This window comes from Drosophila ficusphila, unplaced genomic scaffold, assembly GCF_018152265.1.
Source record: "Drosophila ficusphila isolate 14025-0441.05 unplaced genomic scaffold, ASM1815226v1 contig_414, whole genome shotgun sequence".
NCBI classification, from domain to species: domain Eukaryota; kingdom Metazoa; phylum Arthropoda; class Insecta; order Diptera; family Drosophilidae; genus Drosophila; species Drosophila ficusphila.
The window spans coordinates 9,448,897-9,466,704 of NW_025064328.1; positions in this window are offsets into that span (position 1 = coordinate 9,448,897).

A 17,808-nucleotide genomic window follows, 5' to 3' on the forward strand; every position below is an offset into this window, starting at 1 on the left:
TGACTTTTTAACCAAGTACTAAGAACTAATTTCTCAAAACCCAATGATTTGTATCATTTTACCCCATCAAGTCTTTAATTAAGACCACTTAAATAACTTAATTAGAGTCTCAAATTAGTATTAAACATGGAAAAGAATAACAGCTATCAATATCAATTTTATTTACTGTTCCGTGGATTCAATAATAACATTTGAATAACATTCACGAACTAAACAAAAACGTTTAAGAAATAATTTAAAACAAGTTTAAAATGTACCTACGAATTGATTTACAAAAATATAATAAAAAGTTTTCTTGTAAACTTTTTTTATGGACTCAGTATATGGTAACATCTTTAGTTTATTTTTTTTAAATATATATTTTAAGAGCAACAAGTCTACATTATCAAGTGTTTTGAAACAATAAACAAATTTATAGATCTTCAAAATAGAATTGGCTATAAGGTTGATGAAATTAATGGAAACCTCTTACATTTTTTTAAGTGCACCTACGCACACCCTGCCCTCCTCGCAGGACACACTTTCTGGAGACTTGTGGTGCGCTAAAAGCGAAATGATAAGCTGACAGCTCCGGAGTAAGTAGGCGACCGACCTTAGCCTCCTCCTCCTCCTCTTCTTCCTCCTCCTGCTCCACCTCCGCCCTCGAATCCCCTTTGAGTCCACTTCCTTTGGCGACGCCGGCATTTTATGATAGCTCCAGGGGGGCAGGCCATGCAACTGAATGGCCAATGAATCTCTGACTCTGAAATTGCGACCGCAGATGAGTCACAAACACACGCGTGCGATGGGATCCGCATTAGAGAGTAATTCCCAAAACGGATCCGAAAAGCCGACATGGGATTCTTCCCAATACAGCCTGTCCATAAACATATTTATGCTTAATTCCAAATCGAATTTGATTTCCTGAAAATTTGGTTAACATTTTGTGGTTATTAAAAGTTTTATTTGCACTTAAATAAATATTTATTGGTTAATATAATTCGGGGGACTTAAGTTTAATAATTAGTTATAGGAAAAATATTAATTTGGAATTTAAATATTTTCTTAGAATTTTATATGGATAAATCAGAGATTTATATAAATCGATTTGTTACCGTATTCGTATAAAAATTTATATTTTTAAATTGTAAAGATGTTTAGTCCAATAAAGTGACACAGAATGGTTGTTCAAAGAGGTTGTTGTAAGAGGGTCCTTAGAAATATCAATTAAAAGGAACTTCAGTCAGCTGAATTTTAATTTACATTATCTGAAATGGTCTTTCCTCTTCGAGTATTATAAAACCCCTTAGATCTTCACAGACCGCATGTTATCCGTTCAGGCATCTGCTTCATTCCGATATCGATCCGCATTTGATGGCATTTCCCGACTTTCGCCAGCGGCACAAGTCCTTTCCCTTGGATCGATGAGCCGTGTAAATGGGATTCTCCATTTCAGAGCGATAGTTCGGGAATGCCTTCTGGCTCTCGGATATCAAAGTAATTACGTTCCCAACAACGAAGTTGCGCCAGGGGAAAAAAAAAAGAATAGGAATGCCCGGCTATTCATTGTTACCAATTTTTATGGAGAAATGAGATACCTAGAGGTACGGATCCGATTATCATCTAGTTTTTCCCCGACCCCTGAACTTTGTGTGTTGACATTCCCCGCTTTCCCATTTCTTGTGACAATTTCTACGAAAACTCAATACAAACACAAACATATCGTCCCTAGATGATGCCTAAACACTCCCATTCAATGACAAACGTTAAATTTACGACAATGCCTTTTCGAGCAGGTAAAGAACTCAGGTGAATAGTGAATGGGGGAAGGGGTAGTTCAACCTAGGGGTTGGGGCAGATGGCTATCGGAGTTGGACCGCAGTCGAAGTCGGCACAGATGACTCATCAAATTAGCGTCCAGGGCGCGGGCGATAAGCGTCCATGCGAAGGATTAGGAGCGAGGATGAAAGGAGAGTCTGATTGTTGGAAAGTGTACCCGAAATGTGCTCATATCATTTTACAAACAGTCGAAACCACTCGAGACTTGTATAGTGTTGCTTTCCCCATTTGCTGGGAAATTCATGGATATTGGGACCACCCTCGCTGGCGGGAAAACACTTTCGACTGGTTATTAATTGCCACGGATTTGTGCTTAGTTAATTGGGTTTGGGCTTGGGTCGGTGGTTGGGAACCTGTGACAACCATTACATTAGTCTTTGAATAGCCATAAATACTATTGTGATTTAGAGAGAGCTCAATTAATTAAAACTCTGTAAGTATTATTTTTTTATTGGCAGATTTATCTTATAATTGGAATATAACTTTATTTATTTTATGTTTATTTTAAGTGATTCTTACTTACAAAATCAATAATTGCTTTACTAAAAACAGTAATAAACCCTTCCTTCTGCAGAGAAAAATCATTATTATTTTCCACAAATAAACAAATATAAATACATAATAGTCTAATAATAACAATTACAAAATAAATTTTCCCTTTAATAATATTACGAAATGTTTTGAAAATAAAAATACTCTACGGATGTAAGCTTGAGATTATTTACTTAGATTACTTAGATTAGATTACTTTGATATTATACCTTAATTAACATACCTTTAATGGATGTTATTAGAGTTTTGGTATTGAAGTTTTTAACAAACTGGGAACCAAATAGTGTTTTTTTTTTTAATTTCCATAATTCGCCATCTATAAAGGAGACTATATAAATCAATACGTTTATTGTTATTTTGACTGCATCATTTTGTTTGTACAGATTTTCTCTTCTTATAACCCTTCCCTAGTGGATTCCCCGCATTAATTTTGGTGAAACTGAACCACCTCCCCCCTCCCCCCGAATCACCCGTGTTTACAGTTATGGCTCGCAATTATCCGTTCAATTTGCACAGGAAGCTTTTGTCGCGCAGTCGCGGCTGCGATAATCCGACAGCAAAATATGCGAACGTTAATTACGCTTTTGGCGAAACTCTTACGCACTCCGATGCTTCGATGCTCCGATGCTTCGATGCTTCGATGGTCCGATGCAGATGCAGATGCTCCTGCCAGTTGCAACTGCTTCTGCCCCTGCCCCTGCCTCTGCCTCTGCCTCTGCCTGCCACTTGCCACTTGGCACAGGCACTTGGTAGCAGCGGCTGACAACGATGCCTGACGGCAGATAATGCTGATCGCATGAATGATGGAAGGAATCGAGCGGGAATACGAGTTCTGTGATCGATTAGGGGGCCAATCCAGAATGCAGAACCCCGAGCCAGTTGATTGAAAGCTTGCAAATTGTCGGGGGCATCTGGGATCCGTGCGGAGTGCCTCCAAATGGCAGCACTTATAGAGCCCGGTGTCATTGGCCCGGCTTACAGTCAAAACCACCCAGGTGGATAGCTGATGAGATGGCTAGCTTGGATCACATCTCTGATCGGATGGGATTGCAGTTGCCCCTCACTGGGAAGGCGGCCATTTGTCTTGACCCCAAAGTGCTGCATGCGGCGTTACTTTCGTTTCTGATTAATTTGGGCTAATTTGTTAAGTAATAACCGGCGGTCCACGCACCCCAAACGAAGTTGTAAAAATAATATAAAAACAGTTTGAAACAAATCCGCGTGATCTTCATTGGGTCCCCAGCGATTTATTAACACTTAACCGCGCTCCGCTCCGCTTCGATCAGATTGGATGCCCTTTTGCGTAGGAGCAAAGGGGTTCCAAAGTAGGGCGCCAAATTGTGCACGTCTTGGGTCTGCGGGTAATAACCCCTCAGGTCCCCTCGGGTCCCCTCATCCCCAAGCTCCTCCCTCGATTCCATCTTCATTCTCACACCGAGGAGTGGAGTGCAGTTAAGCGGGTTTAGTATTTCGATTATTGACTGCAACGAGCAGCGGGTGGTGGATCATGTTGGTCGTCTTTAGGTGGAAATAAAGATGGAAATGCTTTCGGTCCCGGAGTCCCAGAGTCCCTGCTTAATTGACAGCACCCAAGCAGGTCACTGCGAATGGAGAACAGTGAACAGTGAACAGTGAACAGTGAACAGAGATGTGAGAGCCAATTGATGGGCCCAACAGGAGAAACCTTTCTTCTGCGGATAATCCCCTGCTTTTTGGGTCGTACGTGGACTGGTTGCTCTGTTCATCTGTTCTTCGGCTGCAATCTCGTGTTTTGTGAAGATTAGGTTTTTTAAGCCTTCCTAACCTTTGTAGCTTTCCTCCGAAGATTTATGTGTGACTTTAAATGTGGTGTTGCAAGCACATGTTTTCGGCCTTTGCTAACTTTAAATAGTTATAGGGAATTTAAAAACTTTTTGGTTGTCCATTTGGGTCTTATGCTTGTTTTTCACCTGAAAACAGCACTATCTTTTAGGAAGATTTTTTATTCTCCCAAATCATGTAGCCTTAGTTTTTGTTGTTGTGATAAATATATATCAAAAGCCTTAAACAAATGTTTGTATAACTAGATTTATGTGCGACCCTAAACTTGATGTTATGTGCATATAATTTTAGCATTAGCTTTCTTTTAAAGATGTTTTTTTTTTACACAAAAGAGCATTGTCCTTTTAAATCGTTCTTTATTTTTCACCGAAAAGTTAGTGGGCATTACAATGCACCTACTTAATAATCAAAGTAATCCTAATGAATGTCAAAAAGTCTTTAATCACATACTTTGCAACTTAAAACATTTGAGTGGTTAATTTAATATTTATTATTATTTATTTTTGGATCATATTGTAAACAATCTAAATCAAAGGTTTTGTTTCTGCAATACCCGACTTACAATTTCAGTATTCTGTGATACTGTAAGGTGTACAATCAAAAGGGGAAGATAAATCCATACCGAACCAAGATCACGTCCGATATCTAGCGCCATATTAGTGTCAATTAATGTGCGGGGAAGACAAGATGAATGGATGGGAAAAGGGCAGCTCTCGGCGAACCTGGAAGCTCCCCAGTCCAATGTGCCATGTCCGATTCCTAATTCACATGTCACGTTCATGTTCACGTTCCACCGCCAGTTGGTTGCAGTTGCAGTTTTCAGTTTTCAGTTTTTCGGTTGCCGTTGCCGTTGCGGTTGCGACGACTGAAGATTTGCGATAAACTGCGAAAACATGGTTACAAGACTCCCATCCAGAGTTGGGCTCCCCAATCCCCAGTACCAGTCGCAGTCCGAGTGAGTCCAACTTGAAGATGGAGCTGCAGATGGTAAACAAAGACGAGTAGCGCTGACTGATCGGCCGACACTCGGACCGACCGAGCGGCTTACACTCATAAAATTAAATCAACAACAATTTTATAATTTGGCGCATTAAATCAACTGTAGGCCGGGCCCAATAACCAACCGACCATCTCCATCTAGGCTGAGACCTGGGAACCGAGGACCAAGCCACGTAGCACATAATCGGGCGCGTGCAATCTTAATGGATAAATTATTGGGAGACGAGCCGGGACTCCGGACTCCAAACTCCAAACACCCAGCTCCAAACTCCTTGGACTTCCACTTGGCTTCTCGGTTTCACGGCGGCTCTTTCTCCCTTTTCTCCTAACAACAATTGGCGGTGTGTGTGCCCTCGTTATGTCATAATCGCATTTTAACTTAACGGGCTGCGTAATTTAATAATCACTTATTAGTTTACCGAGTAGCATGAGCCAAGTGAATTTGAAAAGGTTTGTTTACCTTCTTTCATAGATCTGGTATACGGAACCACTAAAAGCTAATGCCCTTCTGAGTCTTAAGGAATACTAATTACCAAGGTTATGGTTTGGTCCGAAATAATAATATATCTCAAGCCATGAAAGAAACTATTTAGATCTTGGTATTATACATAGCTAAGATGCTTGTAGTCAATGCAGTTGAAAAGTCTAATTATTTTGTTTGCGTTTCTAGCTCTCATTAGTTACGATAAAACAGACTTAATAAAAAACTAATACCTAATGATTTATTATAAATAAAAAAGGTATAACTACATATGATAATCTGAACAAACATATATTAATATTCCTTATTTCTAGAATGACTAACAGATGAGGATATTTCAAAACTTTCATACAATATTATTTTGTAAGATGGCAGGAATACTCATCACGCGATTAACACAATGAGGATCCTAAAGCGAATTAATATGTCAAATAGTAAAGATAAGAATAAAATAATATAGTCCAAATACCCAGTTAACTATCAAGTTTTCAATAATAAAAAATATAACTCTATAAAAGAAAAATCGCTATATAACATAATTATTACTTCTCCTAATGAAGGGACAAAAGCATATAAACTCAGTAAAAAAGAAATCTCTATCTAATAGGTATTTCTGTTAGAAGAGGAATTAAAACATATCCAATAAGTAGTTCTGTTAATGGGTGGATAATCCTGGCCACTTATTGACCGCCAGGGCTATATTTCAATTAAAGAAAATTGATGGTTCCTAGAGAACATGACCGCTCCCTACTTCGCGGCAACCATTCCTTTTAAATTGGTCATTCCGTCCGTTCGCCCCCATCCTCGAGTGCATTCCTCGCAAAGCGATGCAGCTGCTCCTTCGGCTGTCAATTGGCAGTGGGATCGAGCTTCTGGAAGAGGAGTCGCGCCCAGCAATTAACACCCGCGAATCTGTGTGGCTTCCACCAGCACGCCCTCGACTTTTATTTGCCCAAATGGATAACCTCTAATTTGGCGAGGCTTTTTATTGCCGTTGCCCCCCGTTAATTCCCCCAACCAAACCAAAGCAAACCAAAGCAAACCAAACCGAACCGAAGACCCATCGCATGTTCCACTTAATGACACAGGGAACTCAGCATTTTGGTTTCGTTTGTCGATTTGCTCTGTGATTTCGTTTTGCCGGCTTTGGCTTTGGCTTTTGTGCGGATCTCGGCCGGTTATTGGGCCATTTAACGCCTTTAACGCTGGGCAGTCCGAAAATTGCCATTGCCATTTCATCCAAATGAGGTGTTTCAAATGATTCGTTTGCATTGCCCGAGTCATCAATTAACCGCACGCAATCGCAGAGTCAGGTGTCAAATTACCGCCCTTTAAATGCGAACAAAAAATCACTTTGCGCGTGGTTTTCATTCAGAAGTAGTCATAACTCACAGATTCAAGATTAAAGAGCGAAAGTTGCGAGTTAGAAATTTACCTTTCGGCATTTAATCCAAAAAATACCATTTGTTTAACAAGCAGAGGATTGTTACGGATAGATAAAATGTTATCATCGTAATGTTATAATTAAAATAAAGTCTGAAAGTATGAAAGAAAGTAAGACAGAAAACCTATTTGTTTTTTTAGCATAATTAATTTTTATGCTCGTTGTATTTATTTATAGTAATCAAAGAAAATGATTTAAATAAAATAAAATCCAATTTAGGCGGATTAATAATATTTTTTAACATCTTTTTTTTACATAGCTTGTAGTAGATGCTCCTTATCCCTGACTATTGCCAGGTATCTTTCTCAATGACCACTAAACAGATTAAGGCGCCACCATCCCCCCTTTCCCCTCCTTTAGGCCACCACCCCCAAAAGCCGGCTTTGGAGCTTAATTAATTACCTCAACTTATTTGACAGCCTTGAGCCGAGGCAACTATAAATAATAAAAGATTTTTCATAAATCACCTTGTGCTCTGCAAGCGAGGACATGGACATGGTCTTCGACATGGACTATCGACTGCTCCTCTCGAGGCCCTTCCCCCTCCACTCCACTCCACTGCACTCCACCTTTTCCCCTCTCTCCCCTCCTTTGATCCTAGGATCTAGTGGTTCGCATGCGTTTGATAAGCGGACTGCGGCTACAGGGAAAATAGCTTAATACGCGCCACCAGCTGGCTGCGAATCCATGAGAGATATATGGGGACATCGAGGTAACAGAAGGCAGACGCCGATGCTGCTGCTCGGGTATTTATAGTCGAAAAAATGGCCCAAAGGCCGAAATACTCGTACGCAAAATAAATATCGGAGGATGTCCCCCAACCCACTCCTCCGGTCACCTTTTCCGCTCGACCAACTGAAACTTCATCTACGTGGAAGCACGCACAATACATGCAGAAAAAAAGTATAATATACATTATACATAAATAATTGTAAATAATATTTAATTGATCCGTTTCTTAATTAAATAATAGAATGTAAACAGCTTGAAGTACAAAGATAAGTTACTTATTTACAATATTAAAAGTGTGGAGGAGCATACACACTTATTAATGTTAAAAATTACAAAGCGTAGAGTACCTTAAAAATAAATACATTTTTTGCTATATTTTTATATTAAAAAAACACACAAATAAAAACCAACAAGTAAAGAAATCAATAATAATAATAATTATTTTCTTACGTTGACATTAATTTTCCAACTTTTTTGTTTAATTAGGTAGTTATTGTGTATTATGCAAAAGTGAAAAAATATTAAGTAAAAAAATTTACGAATTTTATGTACATTTTTGTAATGCCTCTTCTAAGGATTTTTAATTATTAAAGCTGTTAACTTCTTATGGCATATATGTGCCACTCTTCCTTGTTAGTGTACTGAAGCCATACTATTTTTCACTGTGCACAGCTCACAGAGTCCCTAGACGCTGCTCGTAATTACGAACCTGAAACACGGTGATATTGGAAAATTCGCTTAACAAGCCAATAGACTGAGTTATGACGGAGCTGCCCGTCTCCGGCTTCTTGGTCTCTTCCTCTTTTCCTGGCCGCGAACCATGGTCCATTTCCTCCGGTTTTCCCCCGGCTTTCCCCCGGCTCTCCACGACCTGCCAGATGGGGCAGCTGTGGCAACCTCCAACGGCAGCAATTTGTTCTTGTTGTCGACTTTGCATGTCGCTGCCTGGTTGGCTGTCTGTCAGTTTGCTTGTTTTGCATGCCATCCCCGGCAAGTCCCTTCCCATTTCCCCGTTTCCTTGGATGCCCTTTTCCCCGTGTTTCCCTGGATCCCCGGAAACCCACTCCGGCGGCTGCTTTGGCCACTCCAAAGTCGATCCCCATGTTCGCTTCCATGTAAGCCTGCTGACAAAAACAATGTCAAGAGCCCAGACGCCGCCCTCTCGCCACTTCCGCTTGGCCTTCCTGCATTTCTCGGCCCGGTCAAGTTCGTCGTCTTACACTGCCGCCTAACCAGATAGATTATCTCACAAATGCCGCACTCGCTGTTTCCATCGAGTAATTACACATTTCCCTAATTGAGCTGAAATTACCGCGGGAACCGGGCGTCTGCATGAAGTTGACTCTTTCGAGTGGTGGAAGGGCCAAAAAGGGAGCTTCAGTCTGGAAAGCCAATGAAAAGGAAGGAGATTTGCAAAGATAGGGGTAGTAAATATATATAAGAGCTTGTTTACACTTTTGAAATGGAAAACGTGGTAGTAAAAATGTCAATAACGTCGGGGAACTAACTTGAAAAGATAAATGGCTTGGATAAAATAATAAATTAGTCTTGTGCTAGAGTTAAAAGGCTTGAATAAAGACAATGGAATTAAAATAAAAAATGCATAAATTTAAATCATATAATTTATAAAACCAATTATATAATATTTCCAACATGTATAAAAAAAAAAAGAAATTTTAAAGCTACTCTGTCAAAATGTTTCGAAAAATATCTAAAAGTCTTACTTAATTATTTGTTTATATCTAATTGTTAAGATTTTCCTTGAATACATTTTTAAATAAATTTTGACAATAACGTGGTAATAATCTTAGAACAGTAATAACACATTTCTACACCTGTATCTTTATGGATCTTGATTCAGTAAAAACAAATACAAAGCTTTTAACGCTTACCACTACACTTTAGCAATAATCTCCAATTTAGTCTGCATAAATGCGGTCTAAACGAACTTAACAGATTGTCTCAATAGATTCGCAGAATGCCTAAAAATGCCATTGAATATTTTCACAATTAACCCCCGGACAATTCGTGAATGTGGTTAACTATTTGGCATTGTTCGGATCTCCGACAGCCGCCCATTATTTCCAGCGGGAGACGGACGAGGGAGTCGCTCCAAGGCGAACATTTGCAAATGTCATAATTACATGAGATTTGATTAAATTTTTGTCGCGCCGGCAAAAAGTGAATGTCATTTGCAAATCAAACAGCTTTTTTTACTTTATTTTCGGTTTTTAAATTTCGTGCCTGGCATTTTTGGCGACACCGAATCGCATTTACATTCACCTGACGACGACAAAAATCGACACAAATGAGTCGCGTTTCCAGCGGCAACTTGCGGCAACCTGCTGCCACCTGTTCTGCGAATGTGTGTGTGTGTGTGTGCAACATGCGGCACATGATTAATGTGCCAAATTGCAAATTGCAGTGCGGCGTTTAACTGTCAATCAAAGCAGCTCTAAAACCCGCATTCGATGTCTATACAAGACCTCGACAAACGTGCGTCATTTCATTGAAAATAACATGTGGTAAAGTTAGTAAAATCGGATTTAGATCAGAGAAAATACTATAACTAGGCTTGAAAAAAAAAAACATTTATTGAACCATTTAGTAAACCATTAAGGAAATTACACTAATCGTAACCCATAAAAAATTAACGATTCAACAGTTTTTATTTTCTTAGCCGCTATAAATCCTTTGGCTTTAATTTAGATGTAATAAAGTCATTAATTTAATTATCATAATTATTAAAACTAGATTTGTAAGAGGAGTATTTTAATAATAGGGGTAGGTTACCAACTTGGTTACATTTTGTTTTTGAAGTTTATATTGTTACCCCTTAAAAATCTCTCAAAAATCGTAATTTAAACAGATGAAAGGTTGGCAAATTTTGCAGTTGTGTACTTAGAATCTTTCCTTATATTACAAACTAAAAACTGTTATGTTTTGTTGCAAGTCAGACAGTTAAGTTAAACGGCCTAGACGAATTCCTTTCTTCTAGAACTACCAATAGATCACCGAAGTGGCAGAAATTGAATTGAGCTTTGGTTACAACCGCTGGAAACCTTTCGCCTCGAGGCGCGACATGTGGCCCCATCTTAGAGCTCAGATCTCGTGTTTCCAGATCGCTCTCGGATACGCCGTCATCCTGTGGCAGCCACCGCAACAGTGGCTTTCCGAGAGGAGGGGAAAAGGGGAAAGAGCAATTGCCACACCTTTCGGCTCACCTCGAGCGGCAGACAATTGGATTTGCTTGCCTGGCAGCGGCAATCAAACAAAACGAACTTTTGAATTTCATTAACGCAAAGGCAAAGGCGGAAAGATGGCGACAAAATGCGACCACACTCGGGATTATCTCTGCGGTTGTCTGGGATCTGGAATATGGAATATGGAATCTGGCTACGGAGGATCCTCGGAGGTGGAAGCGTTTACCCCGATTTGCGGTTTCCCAGTCAGCGACTATTCATTCCGTTCAAATGGGTTTGACGTTTAAATTCCGACTGACAGCTTCGCTGACAGTTGCATTTGAATACCGAGCGAGCTGCTGCTACTGGAAATTACAATTCACAATTAATTGAGCTACATTATCAATCAGCGTAAGCCGATCTGTGGGGGGAATGTCCAATGAGGGGACTCCTAGCTGATCCGCTGATCCCCTGAGTGGAAGTCGAAGCCGAGCCCAAAACAATCAAAAGCGCAGCTGTCACACCTCCATCAAAAGCGATTTCTTTGCGGGGGAGGAGGGGGATTGGTACTCAGATCAGGGATCATGATGATCAGCTTTCCGCCCGATGGATGTGACTCATCAGCACCGATTCCTGTGGGATTGTCAACCCAGCGCTTCATTAATTTGCTTCAATGATTCTGCATTGATCGACTGCCGGATAAATCATATTTCAAGTGAGATTTCCAAAGAAGTTCGTCTCGATTCTCGATTCAATTAACTGACTGGCTCGCCTAGGCCTGGAAATTTAACTGGGAAAGGGGATCTTGGGTCTTCGAGGGGAGATGCACTCGGCAGACACACCCCGACGTGCTCCAAAAAAGTTCTTTAACCTGTAAAAATATTGTGGCCGGCGATCGGCGATCACTAGATTGCTTAATAAGCAGCCTAGCTGTCTGCTCTTCGGGACCCCGAAGATCCTCATTCTCCTCATCCGCGACTTCTGCCCCATCCTGTTTTGCTCCAAAGCCTTAGCTTCTTTGTGGCTGCTCCGACAAGGCACAGAGGAAAATATCCGACTATATTACTTTTAAATCATAAATACAATAGTAAATACAAATTGTACCAAAACCAATAGTTTACTGTGACCACAAAAAGCATTAAATTGCTCATTTTTACCCATTTGATTATTTGGTTAGATTTAAAGGTTCTTAAAACCAGTATTTTACTTATTTGAACCATTAAAAAAAAATTGTAACATTTTAAGTGTTTTCTTTTTGTAATGTGTTCAATACATAATACATTAGTCTGAAGGATTTTAAATTAAAATTTGTATCATATTTATATAATTTTATCCCACCCCTCATCGGCATTATCCTCAAGTTAGCAAAGTTCAATTTTCGTTTAAATCAACTAAATCGTATAATAAAATGTTAAAAAAAAACTTTTAAGTATAATATGAACAAGATTATGTACCTTTTCTGATCAATTTTTTGTAAAGCTTTTATAAGTTTAATAAGTGTTAAATATTTTTTACAGCTTGTATTCTCGCTATTTTATTAACTTTTTTTTGTGTGTATCTGGGGCACAGGAATCTGCACCGTTTTAAGCATAAATCGCCGCAGGGCATGCGCCCGATATGCGTTCAACTCACTGAACTTGCCACGACTCCTGTCCCTGCCCCAAGTTCCCCCCTCCTCCTCCTCATCCCCCTCCCCTTCCTGGCCAGCTTCTGATGCTCCTGCTCGCGATGCTCCTGCTCCTGCTCCAGCTGAATTGTGCTCCACCTACTTCAACTCCGACATCTCTCGACTGTTACAGTTTTCGCGTTGCGAGCTGCAAGTTGCGAGTTGCCCGCCGACTGGCAAACATATATATTATTTAAATTTTTAAACGATTGATCGTCCTCCGCCCTGAGTGTGTGCCTCCTTCTTCAGCTCCTCCTGAGCCGCCTGCTCCTCCATTTTCTCGATCTCCTGTGGCATCGTGATAGTTTGAGTTATTTAGAGCTGGCTGCTTTATTGCTCCTCGGGAGGAGCAAGTCCCAAGTCCCAAGTCCCGGAGAACTGCATCCCCTCTCCAGGCTGAGGGCGTGTTCGGTTCTGGTCTCCTTTCGCAGTGCGTTCTCCATGGCTTATAACAAAATGATTATGTTTTGCATATTGAGTGAAATTTGCATAAATGAGGAGGCCAGCAAGGTTGCAGCGCGCGGCTAAAACCAACTAAGAATCGCTCGTTGGGGAAAGGAATAGGGAGAAACCGAACCGAATCCAAATTATATTCCTCTCTCTCTGGACAAAAAAAAAAAAAAAGAAAGAAGCAGAATTTGGAATATTTGATGGACTTAACTGCACTCAAATTATGGCCGATATCGCGGTGGGAGTGGGAGTCCCGATTGAATAAGTAATCCCTTTAGGGAAAAGGAAAGTGAGGCAATAAAGTCGATGGGCAGGGTTTAATCGAACAGTCAATGGAGTTGTGAAGAGCAGCATAGAATGTTATGGGAACTTAAAAAAAGATCAAAGGATTATTTCAATACATTACGAGTGTTTTATAGCTAACAGATCATAAGGTACTTTTGGTTTTATATTGATATATTTCTTGAAATGATAACTTCAAAAGAGATAAAGAAGTTTTATCAACACAAACGATTATAAGGAACTTTTATTGTGTTATATTTAATAGAATGGAAACTTGAATAGAGATCAGGATATCCGTTCAATAAATAAAGTAGTTTATTGGCCAACAAATCATTAGGTACTTTTTTATTTATTTTGATATATACATTTCCTCGCAGACAGTTAGTAATTTACTCAAAGATATAGAGTGTTGCCAGAACACACAATTCTACTTTATCCAATCTTAGTGCAATCCCAACGCTCTGTGTTAAATTATGCTAAACCTTTGCGATCTTTTAACACTTTTCCCCCAGTTTGCTTTCAGGGAGTTAATGGAAAAAAGGGGCATACATAATTTGTTGCATGTGTCAATTCCGAAAAAGGTTTCTACACTTACTTTCCAGTCGGTGGGGCTGCTTCTTTTTATTTACCCACGCTCATTTAGCGCTTAGAATAACAATCATTACCATAAGAACAGAGTCACTTCCTTGGAACGTTAGCGTTTCTGGCCTTTATTTTCTCTTCTCGCGGCCTTTCACGTGGTTCGTGTGTGCTGAACGATGAGCGCTAAAGAAATTAAAATTGAAAATTCCTTTATTTCAATATTTTGACAGTGACTTGGCAGCGCCTCGTTAAGAAAAAACAAAATAAACTCCAGAAACCAAGTCAAGCCAAACCAAACGAATCGAAACGAAACGAAACACTTTTCAGTTGTCTTTGCGAGCAGCACCGTTCTGAACTCCGATCCCAGATCTTCTGGTTTTTGGCCCGGTCATAAAAATGTGCCAAGTGCCAAGTGACCGGGTTGAGTGGCTGAACTTGTTACAGTTTCTTTCACCACCTCGTTTGCTATAGACTTTCTTTGTTGCGCCACTCGATTCTGTTCTCTGGCATTTGCTTTCGTTTCGATGCCATTAAAGAAAAGATTGGCATTCTCGGTGGACGGAAGGCGACAATTGCCATGCGCCAATGCAAATTGGCGATAAGTGCACTTGGCTCTCATATAAATTAATATTAATTATGCCACTGATTAGCCAAGCTCACATTCCAAGCAGACAAATAAGCCCACTAACGATATATGTGCCCGGCTACTGAATCCAGTTCCATCGATCCATCGAGCTAACCTGCATTGCGAATGTATTTCGGTGTAAATCATTTGAATGCTCTAAAGGCGCCAAATGAATTTACGTGTTGAATAAAGCAAATGGAGTCACTGGCAGACTAAAGAAAACTGAATACACTTTTTTATTTTTTTTTTATTTTAATTGAATGAATAAAGACAAATTTACAGAAATTACCTACAAATAGTCAAGCAACAAGGCTTTTATGTTTTATTGCTTTTCAGCGTTTTGCGTGGTCGTTTACTAAATGTTATGTAAATAGACTAAGTTGTTAGCCTGCAAATGCTTCAAATGGTATTCGGTCTATACTTACAGTTTTAGTGCTCTGTCTGAAAGTGTGTATTCGAAATTTCAAATTGCAATGCCGCATATATGTTTACCTTGCTTAAAATCAAAAGACTTAGGACACAAACCTGAAAGATATTTTTTAATGGCATAAAAAAGAAAGCCAACTTTTAATAGTAGAAAATACATTTTAAAAATGTTGAATTAAAGTAAGCTTAAATATTAATCTTATTTCGACTACAAATTTTTATTTTGAGCTTCTTCTTATGCATTGCAATCTTAGTAAAAATTGATTTTTGATGACTTTAGAAATTTCAATGAAGTGGATCAGCTGTGATACCCGATAATGCCTTGCCACCGCTTGAGATAAACCCAAGCTAGCTCCCCGCACCAACCGCGAATTGGCTTGTACATTTGCTTGTCCGACTAAATGCCTCAGTCGCCGCAGCTTGAGAGTTTGCCAGCTGGCCAGGCTGAATCCGAAGCTCTGTCCGTCTATGGATGCCGTTCGCATTCATTCAATTGCGTTTGACAGGCGTTTGGCCATAAAAATTATGCCACAACAGCTCGGCCAGCGAATTTGCATTTGCATTTGTGCCGAACGGACATTGGCTCAAATTTATGACAACTTATCGCCCGGGCATTCGAGAGCCTGGGGAGACTGGGAGCTGGAAAAAGCAATAGACGCTGATCCGAAAGGCAGACGCTCGTGGGCGTCGCTGGCGACATTTCGCTTTCATTCGCAATTAGAATATGGAAATGGGAAATGCGCTTAGGGTAAAAATAGATCGGGTTGGCAACTGGCGCCGCTTGCCAAGATCTGTCTATGAATTTGACCCGTCTACACGACTGCACGAGTTCGGTTTCGGTTTCGCTTACCCATCGCTGAACGATGAAACGGAAAAACAAAGGAAAAGTTTCCCTTCGGCCAGACGAAATTTGTCAAAGTCGATTTCAAAGAAGTTTGTCAAGGGCGGATGCAAGTGAAATCGATACCAGAGCGTCTCTGTCAGGGCCAAAAACAAAAAATAAGAAAACAAAAATGAATTATTACAATAGGAAAGAGGAAGGTGTGAAAAGGTCGTCGTGCCATTTAGCGACCGCAATCTTTTAGAGATCTTTTAGTTCGGTTTGCAGAGACCCACTCAAATGCAAACCCAGAAAAAGAGGAAAGGGGGAAAAGGGGAGATGCATCGCGGCGATTGCCCGACTTTTCAGATATCCGATGCCAGCTGAATTTTAACAGCTCGTTAACTTTCAGCGCGTTGTTAGAAGGCATTTGGCCATCGCGAAACCGCAGAGCCGTAAAAACTTCTCGTACAAATGGCTCAAAAGTTTTATTATATATGCTTTTGTGTGGTTTTTACTGGCTTATTGGCAATTTTTTGCTTTTCAATTACTTTTAAAATCTTTTTACATATTCTTTACAATGCGAAAATTATTTGTTGCTACAGCAATAAAAATTTTGTTTTAATAAAGACATTGCATAATGGGTTTGTGTTTTTGGATTGTATGTGGTAAGTTATGTTGTGAACAATTTTTATGTTTAATATGTAATTGTAAAACTGAAATATTTTTCGTATATTTACGATATGTGTGTATTACAATATGTATACTATATATTACTTTGTTAAAATCAATCAATATGTTATGTCAGACTTAACACTTCGTTGTATAACATTTATTTAACAATGTTGTGAAATGAATTTCCAATTCCCTATGTTTAAAATATATTAAATACAGATGGCTTTAAAAAAAACATAAAAAACGTATAACAGCTGATAAAACGTCATTGTGATTTTTAGTAAGTTATAATGGTAAATGGTAATGGACAAAGTGACAATTTTTTTGTATATTATTTTTTTTTTTGTGTATGCTTTAAAGTAAAGTTGCCATTTCAATTCACTGGGTAGAAAGTGGACTCCTTTCGTTGGCTTCTGCGGCATTCGCAGACAATCTCCAGCAGGGAAACCTCGCATCGAGGAGTCGCCACTCCCCACGATCCCACCGATCGCCATTCCCGTTCCCGGGAGCCACTCATCTAATCTGTTTGGTGTTAAGTCCAGGCGAGCATGTGTAATTCGATTGTTTACATGCGAGTGGCTTCAAAACGCCTGGCAAAATGACAGCAAAAAGGGGGAGCCTGCGAATTGAGTGCATTAAACGAGAGTCAAAGTGGCATGTGCTCGGGTGAAATTTTCCCGAGTGGGAGGGGAGTGTCTGTCCGTCAATCTATCATTTCATTAAATACGATCCAAGCCCAGCGCGTTCTGGTTTGTCAGTCAGTCAGTATTCTCCTGAGAATTGTGTCGCGGCCCAGAAGATGACGATCACGATGAGGTTGAGGATGGGAATGAGGATGAGGTTGGAGTTGGAGGCGTCGTCTGGGTTGTCCTGGAAGATGCGTTTCACTCATATCCGGTTAAAAATTCACACCTCACAGCCCGACCGACCGACTGAGAGGTGAATCCGCTCAGGGGTTTGGGGATTTGAGGGGTTCCACGGGCTCCCGGGTTCCTGGGTTCCAGGGATCGGGGAACTGCACTCCCTTTTCTCACCCTCGCTCCCCATTTATTCACTCACTTTGCTCTTGCTGGTGGCGTATTAAGTTTCAAGAACTGGCGGTGGAAAAAAAAGGGTGAAGGGCGATGGGTGAAGGGGGAAAGGAGCAAGGGGGCGGGGCGTAAGTAAATGCCAGAAATCTTGCAGATTCGTGGCGTAAAATTATGAAAATTATGTCTGACACATCCTGCTGTCTGCTTAAGGTCTTTGTTTAT